Genomic DNA, 15,985 nt, shown 5'->3' with positions numbered 1-15,985 from the left:
AACACTGCAGTACTGACACCTACTTCATGATTTGGCAAGCCTCATGGAGAAAGATTCAATTAATTAAATGGAATGCAAGTGAAACTTCATTTAAAAAACTTGAGAATTTGATGTTTAATGGTGCGGTCCTTGGCAAGGTATCAGCTTGTTTGAAGATATGGAGAGACTTTGTTGAAATACAGTCTTACCAGAGAATGAGGCTGTAATTTCAACTGCGTCACACGCCATCTTCTCTCCCTTTTTTGTTATTGTTTGAGTCTAGATAGAGAGTAATCTGGCGTCCCGCCAAAGCTCTGGCCAGACTCCAGCTTCTCCTTCCGTCCAACTCTCTCAAGAACGACCTGGCATCCTGCCAAAGCCTTAGCCGATCATCAAAGCTCAAACTCCATTTCCTTCCATAGCAATACAGTGAAAGTTTGGGACTTTAAATCCATTTCAATTTTGTCACATAGTTCTCTTTTTCATTGTAATCCATAAGTATAATCCCATTCTCTTTTATCACCTCTTGCTTTTTATCAGTTTGTTAGCATTCGGGGTGTGTGTGTGCGTGCTGCTGAATCATTTATGTTGCAAACATGATATATATATAAAGAAAGAGTAAAGGCTCCCACCCCATACCATATTTTACATCGAAGGAAGTCTTTTTTTTGCGGTTTGAATCGTTTTTGCTTTGTATCAGTTTATGATCTTGTTCCTTCTGTTCCAGCACGTCTGTATATTAGTTCTAATTTCACTCAAATAAACAGAAGTACCTCTGCTTCTTAATGGCTGAGTAGGAGGGCTACCAATCGGCAAAGTGATTTTGCTGCCTCTCAGATTCCATGGTGGAGCAAGAGCCAGGTATCGAGACAATCTGCGAGTGAAGCTCACTTCCCCCTCGGGCCCTGGGGGGAGCTTGCAAGGACAATTACCCTCCAATCATCCTTGTTTATTCTTTGCTATCAATCTCTGCTATCATGGGAGCAGCATCCATTAAGGCAGACTGGAACCAGAAGCCCCATTTCTAAACATCTCCATTGAGTTCCATTTCATTTTTTTTGCTCCTCACCCCACTTCATAAGGCTGGCATGGTCTGCACAGTAATGACCTAGAGTAGATCCCATTGTACTCAGTGGGGTTTATGGACAGAACTTGGTGCAAAAAACAGTCACCACCCTGTCCCCAAGCCTGAAAACTGCAGCCCCAGAGTTCTTAACCTGAAGCACTATTTCTGGGTTAGCGGAGTCTGTAACCTGAAGCATATGTAACCCGAGGTACCACTGTAAATATGTTTTCGGCTGGGGATGCTAAAACGGCGCAAATGATGGCACATTAGAAAAAAAGGGGTCCCTCTCAAAGGGGGCTGCAGACAACCAACAGATTACAACTTTGGAATATTTCACACAGGAAACCACATCAGCTTGCATGGACTTTTGTCGTATATGGATTTATAAAAGTGAAGGTGAATCTTTGATCTTTGTAAGCTTCCCTTAGGGCTCAGGGGGAGCAAGCTTGGATTGTAGAGGAACCAAACAAGTATTAACTGTGAAATCTATCACACAGTGTGGTCTCTTACAGAAGGTTCTTCGGTTTGGGAAAATATCAGTCAGTTAAAATACATTACATGTGTCTTAATTTTAACTAAACAAAGGAAAGCTGGAAGACAGCCCAAAGTCCTGGAAGGTAAGAGGGTGGAACGAAATAGGGCCTTCTGAGGAGGGACTGCACTGAAAACAATTGAGGGACAAGAAGAAGAACAAAATTTTCATCTTACATGTTAATTTACATGTAGATCTGTTAAGTATGATGAAAGTTGCATGCCAGTGGCTGTCAAGATAAGATAAAAGATTAAGATTGGTATGATATTGGGAATAAATAAAAGAGAGAAAAGTAGGAACAAGAACAAAAAAAAACCTCATCAATCTTTGACTTTTGTCTTCTGGGTTTCTCTGTTGTTATTCTGTCTCTCACAGCTACAATAAACCTACCATTAATATTGTGGACTAGGCATTTCTTCATCAGAGGGCAAAAAAACCAAATTTAGCAAGGGATCAAATACTTTCCCTCCTCACTCTAGATGTTTACACACACACCTGGCTCTCGTTTGTTGGAGGAGTGAGAGACGGAGGCTCTTCTAGAATGGCATTTCCATGGCACCTCCTTTCCTCCCAGCCTTCCACAACCCCGCGAGGCTGGCCGCTTGCGTTTCACCCCCTTTCCAGCACTGCATTGCTTAGTGTGGCAGCACCTGCCCTTTGGAACTCCCCACCTCTTGCAATAATAATAATAATAATAATAATAATAATAATAATAATAATAATTTATTATTTATACCCCGCCCATCTGGCTGAGTTTCCCCAGCCACTCTGGGCAGCCCCCAATCAAGTGTTAAAAACAATACAGCATTACATATTAAAAACTTCCCTGAACAGGGCTGCCTTAAGATGTCTTCTGAATGTCAGGTAATTGTTTATCTCTTTGACATCTGATGGGAGGGCGTTCCACAGGGCGGGTGCCACTACCGAGAAGGCCCTCTGCCTGGTTCCCTGTAGCCTCACTTCTCGCAATGAGGGAACCGCCAGAAGGCCCTCGGCGCTGGATCTCAGTGTCTGGGCTGAACGATGGGGGTGGAGACGCTCCTTCAGGTATACAGGACCGAGGCCGTTTAGGGCTTTAAATGTCAGCACCAACACTTTGAATTGTGCTCGGAAACATACTGGGAGCCAATGCAGATCTCTCAGAACCGGTGTTATGTGGTCCCGGCGGCCACTCCCAGTCACCAGTCTAGCTGCCCCATTCTGAATTACAGTAATTGCAGTTTCCGGGTCACCTTCAAAGGTAACCCCATGTAGAGCGCGTTGCAGTAGTCCAAGCGTGAGATAACTAGAGCATGCACCACTCTGGCAAGACAGTCCGCGGGCAGGTAGGGTCTTAGCCTGCTGTCAGAGCTGCCCAAGGTCCCAGCTCACAAAGGACCAACGCTGCTTCGTTGTTAAGTACAAAAGTCTTTATTGAAGTTCAGTTTCACTTCCAGAGCCGCAGCGCGCAGCTCTACGTCTCAACTGTCAGACCGCTGATGCTCCGTCTGAGTCTCCTCCCCCCTGACACCAATTTAAGATTCTAGCCTTACTCCACCTCTTCCTCAGTTCCTTCCGCCTCTGGTTCCGCCTGGCCATGGGGGTCTCGCCCTTTCTAGACTCTTCTGACGCTGAGTCCCCTGAGCCTTCCCCCTCCCTCCGGCGGGCTTTAGGAGCTGGTTCCCCATCCGGGTCTCCTGCTGTTCCCCGCGCCTGTACATTTGAACTTGGCGCGCGCGCCCAGCCGGTAACTTTTCTCCTGACTGTTTCACTGCTGCTGCTGTCACTGCTTCCCCCTCTGGGGGGGCTAGCTGCAACTGACCTCCCCTCCGTTGGAGGCGTGGTCAGCCCTGACTCACTCTCTCTCCCCGCTGGAGGAGACGCTGGCCCTGACACATGTGACTCTTCCCCCCCACTACGCTCTGGTGGGGAAACTGCTCCCGATCCCCCACTGCTGCTTTGGGGTTCCCTTCTGGCTCCTTGTTTCTGGTGCGTCCCCCCTGGGACCCCCCTTGCCCTGACCATCGGCGCCCCCTTCTGGGAATCTTCTGATTCGCTGGAGAAGCTCATGGAATCTCTCGGGCCACTGTCATACTCCCCTACGCTGCCCTCGGATTCTTCCCCTTCACTCTCTATTTCCTCTCTCCCCAGTGCTCCTGCTCCTGATTCCCTGACACCTGCGTAGCAGGTGGAGCTGGTAGACAGCTGCCCTGGACACAGAGTTAACCTGTGCCTCCATGGGCAGCTGTGAGTCCAAAATGACTCCCAGGCTGCGCACCTGGTCCTTCAGGGGCACAGTTACCCCATTCAAGACCAGGGAATCCCCCACACCCACACGCTCCCAGTTCCCCAAAAACAGTACTTCCGTCTCGTCAGGATTCAACCTCAATCTGTTAGCCGCCATCCATTCTCCAACCGCCTCCAGGCACTCACACAGGACCTTCACCGCCCTCACTGGTTCTGATTTAAAAGAGAGGTAGAGCTGGGTATCATCCGCATACTGATGAACACCCAGCCCAAACCTCCTGATGATCTCTCCCAGCGGCTGCATGTAAATGTTGAAAAGCATGGGGGAGAGGACGGAACCCTGAGGCATCCCACAAGTGAGAGCCCAGGGGTCTGAACACTCATCCCCCACCACCACTTTCTGAACACGGCCCAGGAGGAAGGAGCGGAAGCACTGTATGACAGTGCCCCCAGCTCCCAGCCCCTCAAGACAGTCCATAAGGATGTTATGGTCGATGGTATCAAACGCCGCGGAGAGATCCAGCAGAACTAGGAAACAGCTAGTGTTTCCTGCTTGGCAGGGGGTTGGACTCGATGGCCCTTGTGGTCTCTTCCAACTCTATGATTCTATGATTCTATGAGCTCTTACCTTTGTCCCTAGCCTGCCGGAGATCATCAACCAGTGCGACCAAGGCAGTTTCAGTCCCATGGTGAGGCCTGAATCCCGATTGGAAGGGATCCAAATGGTCCGCTTCCTCCAGGCGTACTTGGAGTTGTTCAGCAACCACCGGCTCATTCACCTTGCCCAAGAATGGTAGATTTGAGACAGGGCAATAGTTGGCCATCGTGGCCAAATTGGCCGGGTCTAAAGATGTTTCTTTAAGAAGCGGTTTAATGACCGCCTCTTTCAGCGGGTCTGGGAAGGCTCCCTCACAGAGGGAAGCAATCACCACCCCGCAGAGCCCATCGCCCAGCCCTTCCCGGCTCTCTTTTATTAGCCAGGATGGGCAAGGATCAAGGAGACAGGTGGTCGGTTTCACTTGTCCAAGCAGCCTGTCCACATCCTCGGAGGTAACAGATTGGAATTGACCCCATGTAACAGGACCAGACAGAACTCTTGCACTCTCCCGCCCTGGCCCTGCTCCCACGGTGGAGTCTACCTCCTTCTGAATCTGAGCATTGCAGGAGATCTTGGGGTCCCTACCAGGCCCCGGTGGTACAGGTGGTTCTGATAGATTGCGAACCACCTGAAAAAGTCTCCTGCTGCTGTTTTCTGCAGATGCAATGGAGGCGGCGAAGAAGGCCCTCTTCGCCGTCGCCATTGCCACTTGGTAGGCTTGACGTTGAGCTCTAGCCCGTGTCCGGTCTGATTCAGAATGGCCACCGGCGCTCTAGCCATCTCAACGATTGTTTCATTGCCCTCAGATCCGTGGAAAACCACGGGGCTCTCGGGCTCCATGCAATCGGAGAGGGCGCTTCGGAGCCAGACTGTCAATAGCCCTGGTTAACTCCACATTCCAGCGGGCCACCAGGGAATCAGCTGAAAGGCCATCAACATGGGATAAAACATCCCCTACCACTCTCTGGAAGCCAATTAGATCCATTAAGTGGCGGGGGCGGACCATCCGAATCAGTCCCACCTCCCTGCAGAGGGGAAGGTTTGCGGAGAAGTCCAGTTGCACCAGGAAGTGATCTGACCATCGCACTTCTTTTGTTTCGCTTTTAGTTAGTGTCAGATCACCAACATCCATAGAGGTAAGTCTAAGGCATGTCCGTGGCTATGACTTGGGCCAGACTTATTCAGGGACAGCCCCATGGAGGCCATGCTTTCAATGAAGTCCCGAGCGGCCCCTTGTAAGGTCGTGTCGGCATGGATGTTAAAATCCCCTAGGACAACCAAACTAGGTGTCTCCAGGACAACATCCGCCACGACCTGAAGCAGCTTGGGCAGGGGATCCTTGTTGCAGCGGGGAGAACATGCACTCAGAGAACATGCACTCAGAGAACTGAGTCTTCCCAATAGGACACCTGGTGCAAACTAATGACTTCCTAAAAATCACTGGAACCCCCCCTCCCCGCCCACATGACCTGGGTTGCTGTGCGTAAGAGAAACCTGGTGGGCAAGCAGCGGCAAGGACAGGCCAATCTGCTTCCTCCAACCAGGTCTCTGTCACACATGCCAGGTCAAATCCTCCATCCACAATCAGGTCGTGGATGGCAGTGGTTTTATTCATCATTGACCTGGCATTGCACAGCAACACTTTCAGGTCATGTGGGTTTCCCTTGCTGATTCCTGTATCCTTCCGGTCAGGACCAGACCTGGAGGCAGGGATAGTCCTAAAACAATGACTAACCCTGCCTCCTCGGTAATGACATGGTCTGGTCTTAGCATAACTCCTCCTCCTGCCCGTGATCACTGAGATCGGGTGTCCCAATACACCCCCCCCCCCCGTGGAACCTGCCCCACCCAATCTATTGGCTGAGGCCCACTCCCAGGCAGCCATGACCCTTCCCCTTAAAAAGCAAAATACAAACTATATAAAAACTTAACAGAATAATAATAATAAAAAAGCAAGAAACAATAGTGCTCAAATTAAACTACTTCCCACCCTGACTAAATGCTTATCCCACCCCAAGCAAAAATAAACTAATGAAATAATATAATATTATAAAAAACAACAACCACCATTTAAGGTGCTGCAAATTAAAAGAGCTTAAAACATTTAAAACCATTTTGTCCCTTGCTGCAGGTAGCTGCTCAGGCCTCTTAAGCTGTGGCGGTGAGTGCAGGCTCCGCCCCCTAGGCCAGATGGAGTGGGCAGGAAAGGGAGCGGCCCACGCAGCACTCCCGAGAGCAGCAGCAGCAGCCTGCTCGTGCCTTTGCTAGACTCTTTTCAGGCACCTGCTAAAAGCATTCTTGTTTAGGCAAGCATACCCAGATGCTTAGGAAGTAATTTTAATCTCTTTTAATATTTTAGCTTTTCCTTGTTTTAAATTAGGCTTGTTAGTTCTTATTGATTTTACTGCTGTGGTGTTGTTGTTGTTTTTTGTATTGGTAAACAACTTTGCAGGTTGTTTAAAATAACTTTTAATAAATAAATGAACAATAAATATAAATAAAATGACACAAGCCAAAACGCAATGCATCCTGTAGATTTAAGTAACTGTCCACAGTGGCCTACTTGTTATCGGAGGCCCAGAATCCACAATCCTTTGTAAGAAAATATGAAATAAAGTCAAAACATTTTTTTTGTTTTTTAAAGATATTTATTAGGGTTTTACAAAAAACAAAGATTTACAAAATAACAAGAAAACAAAGAAAAAGAAAAATACAAAAATACAAAAAATACAAAGATACATAGAAAAAAAATACAAAATACAAAAAGCAAATAGATAAAGAAAAATTAAAAAGCAAATCCATTCTTTGATATCTTTAAGCTCATTTGCTTGTTTCCTTGACCTCCTCACACCTCCCCTTTTTGTATTCCTATTTACATAATCAATTCAGCAAATCCTTATCCTCTTTCATCTATCTTAACTCTATATCATAACATATTATAACTCTATATTTTCATCCATTTATCAATTCATTTTTGCATATTCTTATTAACTTTTGTTGCTAAATACCACTTATTGCCAATCCAAACATAATTTTAACATTCATTAATTTTACAATATTTCTGAAGATAGTCTTTAAATTTCTTCCAGTCTTCTTCTACCGATTCTTCTCCCTGGTCTCGGATTCTGCCAGTCATTTCTGCCAATCCCATATAGTCCATCACCTTCATCTGCCACTCTTCCAGGGTGGGTAGATCTTGTGTCTTCCAATACTTTGCAATAAGTATTCTTGCTGCTGTTGTTGCATACATAAAAAAAGTTCTGTCCTTCTTTGGCACCAATTGGCCGACAATGCCCAGAAGGAAGGCCTCTGGTTTCTTCAGAAAGGTATATTTAAATACCTTTTTCATTTCATTATATATCATCTCCCAGAAAGCCTTGATTCTTGGGCACGTCCACCAAAGGTGAAAGAATGTACCTTCAGTTTCTTTACATTTCCAACATTTATTATCGGGCAAATGATATATTTTTGCAAGCTTGACTGGGGTCATGTACCACCTGTATATCATTTTCATAATATTCTCTCTTAAGGCGTTACATGCCGTAAATTTCATACCTGTGGTCCACAACTGTTCCCAGTCAGCAAACATAATGTTATGACCGATATCCTGTGCCCATTTAATCATTGCAGCTTTAACCGTTTCATCCTGCGTATTCCATTTTAACAGCAAGTTATACATTCTTGAAAGTATCTTAGTTTTGGGATCTAACAGTTCTGTTTCCAATTTTGATTTTTCCACCTGAAAGCCAATTTTTTTGTCCAAATTATAGGCCTCTCTTATTTGATAATAATGAAGCCAGTCTCACACTTTATCTTTTAATTTCTCAAAACTCTGCAATTTCAATTTGTCTCCTTCTTGTTCCAATATTTCCCAATATTTCGGCCATTTGGCCTCCATATTGAGCTTTTTCTGAGCCTTCGCTTCCATTGGTGACAACCACCTTGGGGTTCTGTTTTCCAATAAGTCTTTGTATCTTATCCAGACATTGAACAATGCTTTCCTGACAATATGGTTTTTAAATGCTTTATGTGCTTTAACCTTGTCGTACCACAAATATGCATGCCACCCAAAAACATTATTAAAACCTTCCAGATCCAAAATGTCTGTGTTCTCAAGAAGCAGCCAGTCTTTCAACCAGCAGAATGCTGCTGATTCATAGTAAAGTTTAAGGTCTGGCAGGGCAAATCCGCCTCTTTCCTTTGCATCAGTTAATATTTTAAATTTTATTCTGGGCTTCTTGCCCTGCCAGACAAATCTAGAAATGTCTCTCTGCCACTTCTTGAAACAATCCATCTTGTCCAAAATTTGCAAAGATTGAAACAAAAATAACATTTTTGGCAATACATTCATCTTTATAGCTGCAATTCGGCCCAACAAGGAAAGCTTCAAATTTGACCATATTTCTAAGTCTTTTTTCACTTCTGTCCAACATTTCTCATAATTATCTTTAAATAGGTTTAAGTTCTTGGCAGTCATATTAACCCCCAAGTATTTAACTTTCTTAGCTAATGTTAAACCAGTCTCCTTCTGAAACCTCTCTTTCTCAATCGGTGTTAAGTTTTTCTCAAGCACTTTAGTTTTTGACTTGTTCAACTTAAATCCTGCCACATGACCAAATTCTTGAATCAATTCTAATACTCTTTTCGTACTAGATTCTGGCTCCTGTAACGTCAAAACTAGGTCATCTGCAAAAGCTTTCAATTTATATTGTTTGGCTCCGACCTGAATACCTTTAATCAGACGGTCCCTTCTAATCATATTCAGTAAAACCTCCAGGACTGAAATAAAAAGCAGTGGGGAGATTGGGCAACCTTGTCGTGTACCTTTCTCTATCTTAAATTCCTCTGTCACCACGTTGTTAACAATTAGTTTAGCCTTTTGTTCTGTATAAATTGCACTTATACCATTTTCAAACCCTTGGCCAACCCCCATCCCCTGAAGATTTTTCTTCATAAAACTCCAAGAAATATTGTCAAAGGCTTTCTCCGCATCTATAAAAATTAAAACTGCTTTGGTATTTATGTTCACTTGCAACTTCTCCAAAATATTAATTATATTCCTCGTGTTGTCAGACAAGTGTCTACCTGGAAGAAAGCCAGCTTGGTCCTTATGAATCTCTTCCACTAATACTTTTTTTAACCTGTTAGCCAAAATGTCGGCAAATATTTTGTAATCCACATTAAGCAGGGATATGGGGCGGTAGTTCTTAAGTTGCGTCTTTTCAGACTCAGTTTTCGGTATAAGTGTAATGTAGGCTTCCTGCCACGACTCCGGTGCCTTTTTCCCCTCTAAAATTTCATTGCAAACCTCCTTTAGTGGCTGAATTAACCAATCTTTCAAAGATCTGTAGTATTTGGAGGTTAAACCATCTGGCCCTGGAGATTTACCCAACTGCATATTCTGAATGGCACCTTCCACCTCCTGTTCTGTAATTTTGTGACTCAACATTATCTTATTTTCTTGAGAGATTTTTTGTAGTCCATTTGTTCTTAAAAATTGGTCTAAATCAGTCTCTTTCTGTGGCCCTTGTGTATATAGTTGTTTAAAATATCTCTGGAAACACTTTCTAATTTCCAATGGATTCTGTATGTTCTTTCCATCTACATCCAAATTTATAATGGTATTTAATTTTTGTCTTTTCTTCATCTGCCAAGCTAGGAGTTTCCCACATTTATTAGCCGATTCAAATGTCTTTTGTCTCATCTGCTTAATTTTCCATTCCACTTCCTGATTTATCATTTTCATATATTGTACTTGATATAACTTAATTTCTCTCAGAATCTCTTGCGATTTTGGTTTCGCTCTTAGTTTCTTCTCTCCCTCTTTAATTTTCCCCAAAATTTTATTTTTTTTCTCATTTTGAGTTCTTTTCTTTATTGCATTCTGTTGAATCAGAAACCCTCTCATAACCGCTTTGCTTGCATCCCAGATTGTTCTTTTTTCAACCGTAGTATTCAAGTTTATCTCAAAATAGTCTCTCAAGGTTTTTTGGGCCTTCTTAGTAACCTCTTGATCTCTGAATAAGGTGTCATTCATCCTCCATCTGAAGGAACCAATTGGTGTTAATTTCATCTCCATCTTCACCGCATTATGGTCAGAGCAAGTTTTTGGGCAAATTTCCACTTTTCGAGTCTTAGGTGCCAGTCCTCTAGTTATCCATATTTGGTCAATTCTTGTCCAAGTCATATTGGCTTCAGAAAAGAATGTTCCCTCTCTTCCAAGGGGGTTCTTAGTTCTCCAAATGTCAATCAAGTCCATATTGTCAGTCAGTTCAAAAAAGGTTTTTGGTAGTCTGCCATCTTTGGTTACCACCTGTCTCTGCGACTTATCCATGTTTGTGGATACCACTCCATTCATATCTCCCATCATAATAATGTTGTAGTCCATATAGTCCAACAATGTCTCATGCAATTTCTTAAAGAATTCAGACTTCCCCTCATTTGGTGCATAAACTCCTACAATCAAAAATTTCTCTCCTTGTGATTGAATCTCAATTGCAACAATTCTTCCTTGTTCATCTTTAAAAACAAATTTCGGTGATAAACTCTCTTTGGCGTAGATAACCACTCCTCTCTTTTTAACTTTGTCCGATGAAATAAATTCTTGACCCAGTCTTTTATTAAATATAACTTTCCTGTGGAGCCTTATCACATGGGTTTCCTGTAAATAAATTAAGTCCAATTGTTCCTTTTTCAATAAATGGAATACTTTCTTCCTCTTCTCCGGGGAGTTAAAACCATGAATGTTCCAACTTAGTAATTGCAGAGACATGATGTGTTTATTCTATTTTCCTCCAACTGCTCCCAAAAGCTCTTCTTGTTCTGACGGTGGCATCCCTTTTTTTGATTTGTACAATCCCAAAGGTAGTGATGCTGTGTCGAAAACTCCTGGTCTCAGGGCTCTTAACTCTTCTGGTGCTTCTTTTTGTAAGTCTTCTTCGTAGTCTCTCAGAAATTTTTCCTTATCTTCCACTGATCTAATTTTGAACTTTTTCCCTTTAAAGGTAAAAGATAATCCCTGGGGGAATTCCCATCTAAAGACAATGCTGTTTCTTCTCAGTAGGGCCACCAAGTCTCCGTAGTTGGTTCTCAGGTCCAAAAGATGTTTCGGTATATCCTTAAAAATCTCGACTCTCGAATCGTTAATCTCCAAGGTCTTCTGAAAGGGTGCACTCAATATTTTATCCCTCTCTTCTTTCGTTCGGAGGGTAACCAAACAGTCTCTCACCCTGTTTTTTCTCCCTCCTCTTCCAAGTCTGAAGGCGCTCACTATCTTAAAGTCTTTTTCCAGCTCCAAATTCCAAAATTTCCCAAATTCCTGTGTAAGATAGTCGCCCAGGTTATCTTTTTCAAGTTCCGGCACGGCCCTGATCCTCAGGTTTGTCTGTTTCTCCTTCAATTCGATCATAGACAATAAAGACTGATGGTCCCCAATCTATTTACGCATAGGTTTTATTTCTTCCTCCACAGCCACTACTTTTTCTTTTGCTTCCTCAGCTATTTTTGGAGTGGACGCAGATTCTTCCAGCAGTTTTTCAATAGATTTTGTATTTGAATTAATGCTGGCAGTATTCCCGTCAATTTTATTTGATTGTTCTGTAACTTGTTTACTTAGGCCTTCCAATTTCTCATAAATTTTATTTAATACAGAAGTAAATTCCCCTTCTGAGGCCATTCCTTTTGGTTCAACTTCTGCCAGATCTTCCTCCTGTGTCACAGGAAGGCCGGGTACAGATGCTCTACGTTGCTGGGAAACAGTGCTAGGCTGCTGCACTCCGACCTTGCCTGATCTTGTTGCTCTTTGTTCAGTCATCCCCCTTTATCTTGAGTCAAGGTCAGATCTTACCGTGGAAATTCCCTAATGTCCACAGTGGAAAATTCCCCCAACTAAATGCACAACTTCAATGTTCCTCTAGGGGGACACTGTAGCAGCCATAAAGTTCACAATAGAAAAGTCTTTTCTAACTTTCCATGTCCCCTTCAATAAAAACATGCAACAGTTTCCAGTCCAAAGAAGACCTTCAAAATGTATCTCCCTTGCAGAGTTAATCATTAAAAAGTTACAATGTCCATAAGGAGTGCGAGTCCCAATGTAGCAGTTCTCATAAGCCTGGCAGTGCGTTCCCAAGGGTTTCAACAACAAAAAAAAAGAGAGAGTTTTACCTGTATTTTCCCAGAAGAAATAAAGTCACTTTCCCTCTTCCCCCCCTCTCCTAATCTGGGGGGGAGTTCTTTCGCTTTGATGTTTCGATTAAGCTCCGCTCTCCAAGTAGTTGCATAGAAACGTCTTTGCTTTGATCTGTTACAGAAACGGGAGGCGGACTTCCTGTTTACACCTTCCCGCTTCAGTGCCAAATTAACGCCTTTTTTCTTCTTCAAGTCCAATCTTTTAATTTCACCTACTCACGGGTAGTAGTTTAGCAGCCGAATTGTCACAGGAAAAAGGTCAGCGCTCTCCGGCAACAGCTACGCGGCTTCACCCCACAGAAGAAGCAATTGACTCGCAGCACCGCGCCGCTCCCGTTATGCTCCGGACCCCCTTGCGGGGTTCCTTCGCTGATTCGAGGGGCGCAAATGGTGCCCGCCGAGTCCCACACTCACAGGCTCCTTCTGCCTGTGATTTCCGATCGGGTCTCCGCTTCGCCGTAGCGGATAGACCCACTTTCTGCAGGGCTTCTCCCTCTTACTCAGAAGGAGACCGCCATTGCCGTTGGCGCCGCCTCCGGAAGTCTTCTAAAGTCAAAACATTTTTGCAGGCAAAAAAATAGAGGTCAATATTGGGGAGGTGACAAAAACTTTTCCACACCAGGTACCCCCTGACCTTGTTATGCCACTACCCGGGGTGCAGGGAGGGGGCATGGGGGTCCCTGTTCAGATCATGCGTGGGGGGGAGAGATCCCCAAGTCAGGGAGAAGAGGGTCCTCCCTTGTCCTCTCTGTCAAGCCAGGGAGGGGCCAGTTCACAGGAGTGAAGAAAGACAGTCAGGTTCCCTAAAAACCCTAAAACTGTTTGTGAATCCCCCCCCCCGCCAGGCCTCCAAGCCTCGCCTCAGGCACTCTCAAACTGCACTCTCAAAGCTTTTCTCTCTCTCTAAGGCTAAAAGCATTAGCTAAGCATATTGCTCTTGCTGCAACAAAAAGACTGAAACGAAGGTGGAGAACAGAGTCCTTTGCTTCTCAAAGCCTTTTTGTTTCTAAGGCCAGTGGCCTTGTTAAAACCAGGTTGCAACTTTCTTTCTGGGAACTATGCCAGAACAGGAGAATGAAGCATATCTGAACACTCTGAAACCCCCTTTGGTTTCTCACCCCCTTTTCCTGGGAACAGTGCAAAATAGTCCCAAGACAGGAACTTTCTGTTCATGCTCAGGAGACATGGGGCAGAACTTTTCCGAAGGAGGAGAAAGGGGAGAGAACTGGAAGGGGAATAGATGCTCTGTGCAAATGGCTGTGAACTCGTGCTTGTTTGTGAGTTATCACACTTGCTCCTTCTACCAGTTCATGGATGGTAGAAATAAAGCTTTTTCTCTGAAACTATTCCTTGAGTGTCTGTTGACTCCCATTTTCCCTTTCCCGGGCGCAATATATTTCCCACCCGAGGGCAAAGCCTCATAAGGCCACAGGAGGACTGCAGCTGTTCTTCTTTGGGATCCAGATGCTGCCTTCCTTTTGGGGGAGGGGGCTTTGGGTCAAGGAAATAAACCCCCTTCAGAGGGAGGGAAATGTCACCTTTGTTAACAGAGGATGTAGACAGACGAGAAAATTCCCACATGGGGGGAGCACAGGGAGAAGAAAAGCCCGTCTGCATCTGCAGCTGCACAACTGGACCACTTCCTCTGTCCCAGATGCAACAACACGTCTCTCCCCTTTTCAGGCTAAACAAGTAGACAAACTAATGTGAACGCAAATTTCAGATGTATCCTCAGGAAATGCTAAAGCAAGGATAGAAGACTCCTTCTCCCAACCTTTTCGGAGAAATGAGGGATTATCAGTCACTGGATGGCTTGTAGTACTAACAGAGGACATGGAACACATAACATCCTTTCTGGCTCACTGTAATAAAATTCTTACCATCCTGATAGATACTTGTAGAACCTTCTGGAAGAATCCTAGCAGAGCGTTTGTGGGTTTTGATAAGCAAGAAATGGAAATTGGTGCTGTCTCAAAAGAGGCTTGTTCTCTCAAGCTACCCTCAGCCTTTGGGAATCTTGTCACAGGAGGAGCGAGAAGCTCCCCTCTGGAGTTCATAAAGGGTACATATTCCTGGTGCCCTTAAGCCTGCTGTTCCGCCTGGGAAGCGGGGCTGCGTCCAAAGCATGGAATGGTGAAAGGACTCACGGAAGGGAGCAGAAAGTGAGGGAAGCATTAGGCCCCCATTTCTAGAAAGGGGAACATCGGCCTGAAGGGGAGCAGCTGCTTTTGGGCAAGCGGAGCTGGAGAAAAGCTGGGCCTGTCCTGCTGCGCTTCAGGCCCTGACAGCCTCCAAGTCCAAGTGTAAGTTGACTTCTCCCCTCCATTCACCGCGCGAGGAGGGCCGTCCCGGAGTTGAGGCTGCCACGGAGGCCAGAAAGAGCAGAGGCCATGTTGGGTCAGGGCAACCGGTCCTTCTATGTTTGGAGCGGGAGGAAGGGCCGGCGGCCAAATTTTGTGCCTGTCTGTTATACACACATACATCTCAATAATAATAATAATAATAATAATAATAATAATAATAATAATTATATCTATACCCCGCCCATCTGGTTGGGCTTCCCCAGCCACTCTGGGCGGCTTAAAAAAAAATATCAAAATACTGTAATACATCAAACATTAAAAACTTCCCTGAACTTCCCTTCAGATGTCTTCTAAAAGTCTGGTAGTCGTTGATCTCTTTGGCATCTGGTGGGAGGGCGTTCCACAGGGAGGGCGCCACTACCGAGAAGGCCCTCTGCCTGGTTCCCTGTAACTTGGCTTCTTGCAGTGAGGGAACCGCCAGAAGGCCCTCGGCGCTGGACCTCAGTGTCCGGGCAGAAGAATGGGGGTGGAGACGCTCCTTCAGATATACTGGACCGAGGCCGTTTAGGGCTCTATCTATCTATCTATCATCTATCTATCTATCTATCTCTATCTTTTTTTTTAAATGATATTTATTATAAGTTTAAAAATTACAAAAGGAAAAAGAAAAACAACAACAAAATTTTGTTAACAAGACATACATTACAATACATAAAAAGAAAAGCACAAAAAAATACAACAATACAGCGAAAAAAACAATAACACTAAAACACACATCTAATATTCCATAACTTTACCTTTCATTTTACTTGTTTCATCGACCTCCTCGCACCTCCCTTTTTTGTATTCTAGTTCAATTAATTGTTTCAGCAAATTCTTTCCATCTTTCTCAATTTTTGTCTATAATTTATCTTAACGGTCTAACCTTAAATTTTTCATTTTAACCCATTATCAATCAGCTTTTACTTAATTCTTTATTACATTTCTGCTAAAACCATATAACTTCATTCCAGCATCCTTCTAACATTCATTAATTTTGCAATGTTTTTGTAAATATACTTTAAATTTTTTCCAATCTTCTTCCACCGACTCTT

General features: G+C 44.2%; 1 protein-coding gene across 1 annotated transcript in view; it reads right to left on the bottom strand.

The window, feature by feature from the left end:
* LOC310757072 (uncharacterized protein) overlaps positions 1-15,985 on the bottom strand; it is a 238,572-nt gene that overhangs the window by 160,555 nt on the left and 62,032 nt on the right. The gene's annotated exons all lie outside the window — the stretch shown is intronic.

This window comes from Podarcis filfolensis, assembly GCF_964270895.1.
Source record: "Podarcis filfolensis genome assembly, chromosome: 2".
NCBI lineage: Eukaryota > Metazoa > Chordata > Lepidosauria > Squamata > Lacertidae > Podarcis > Podarcis filfolensis.
This window is presented reverse-complemented; position numbering and strand designations above follow the sequence as displayed.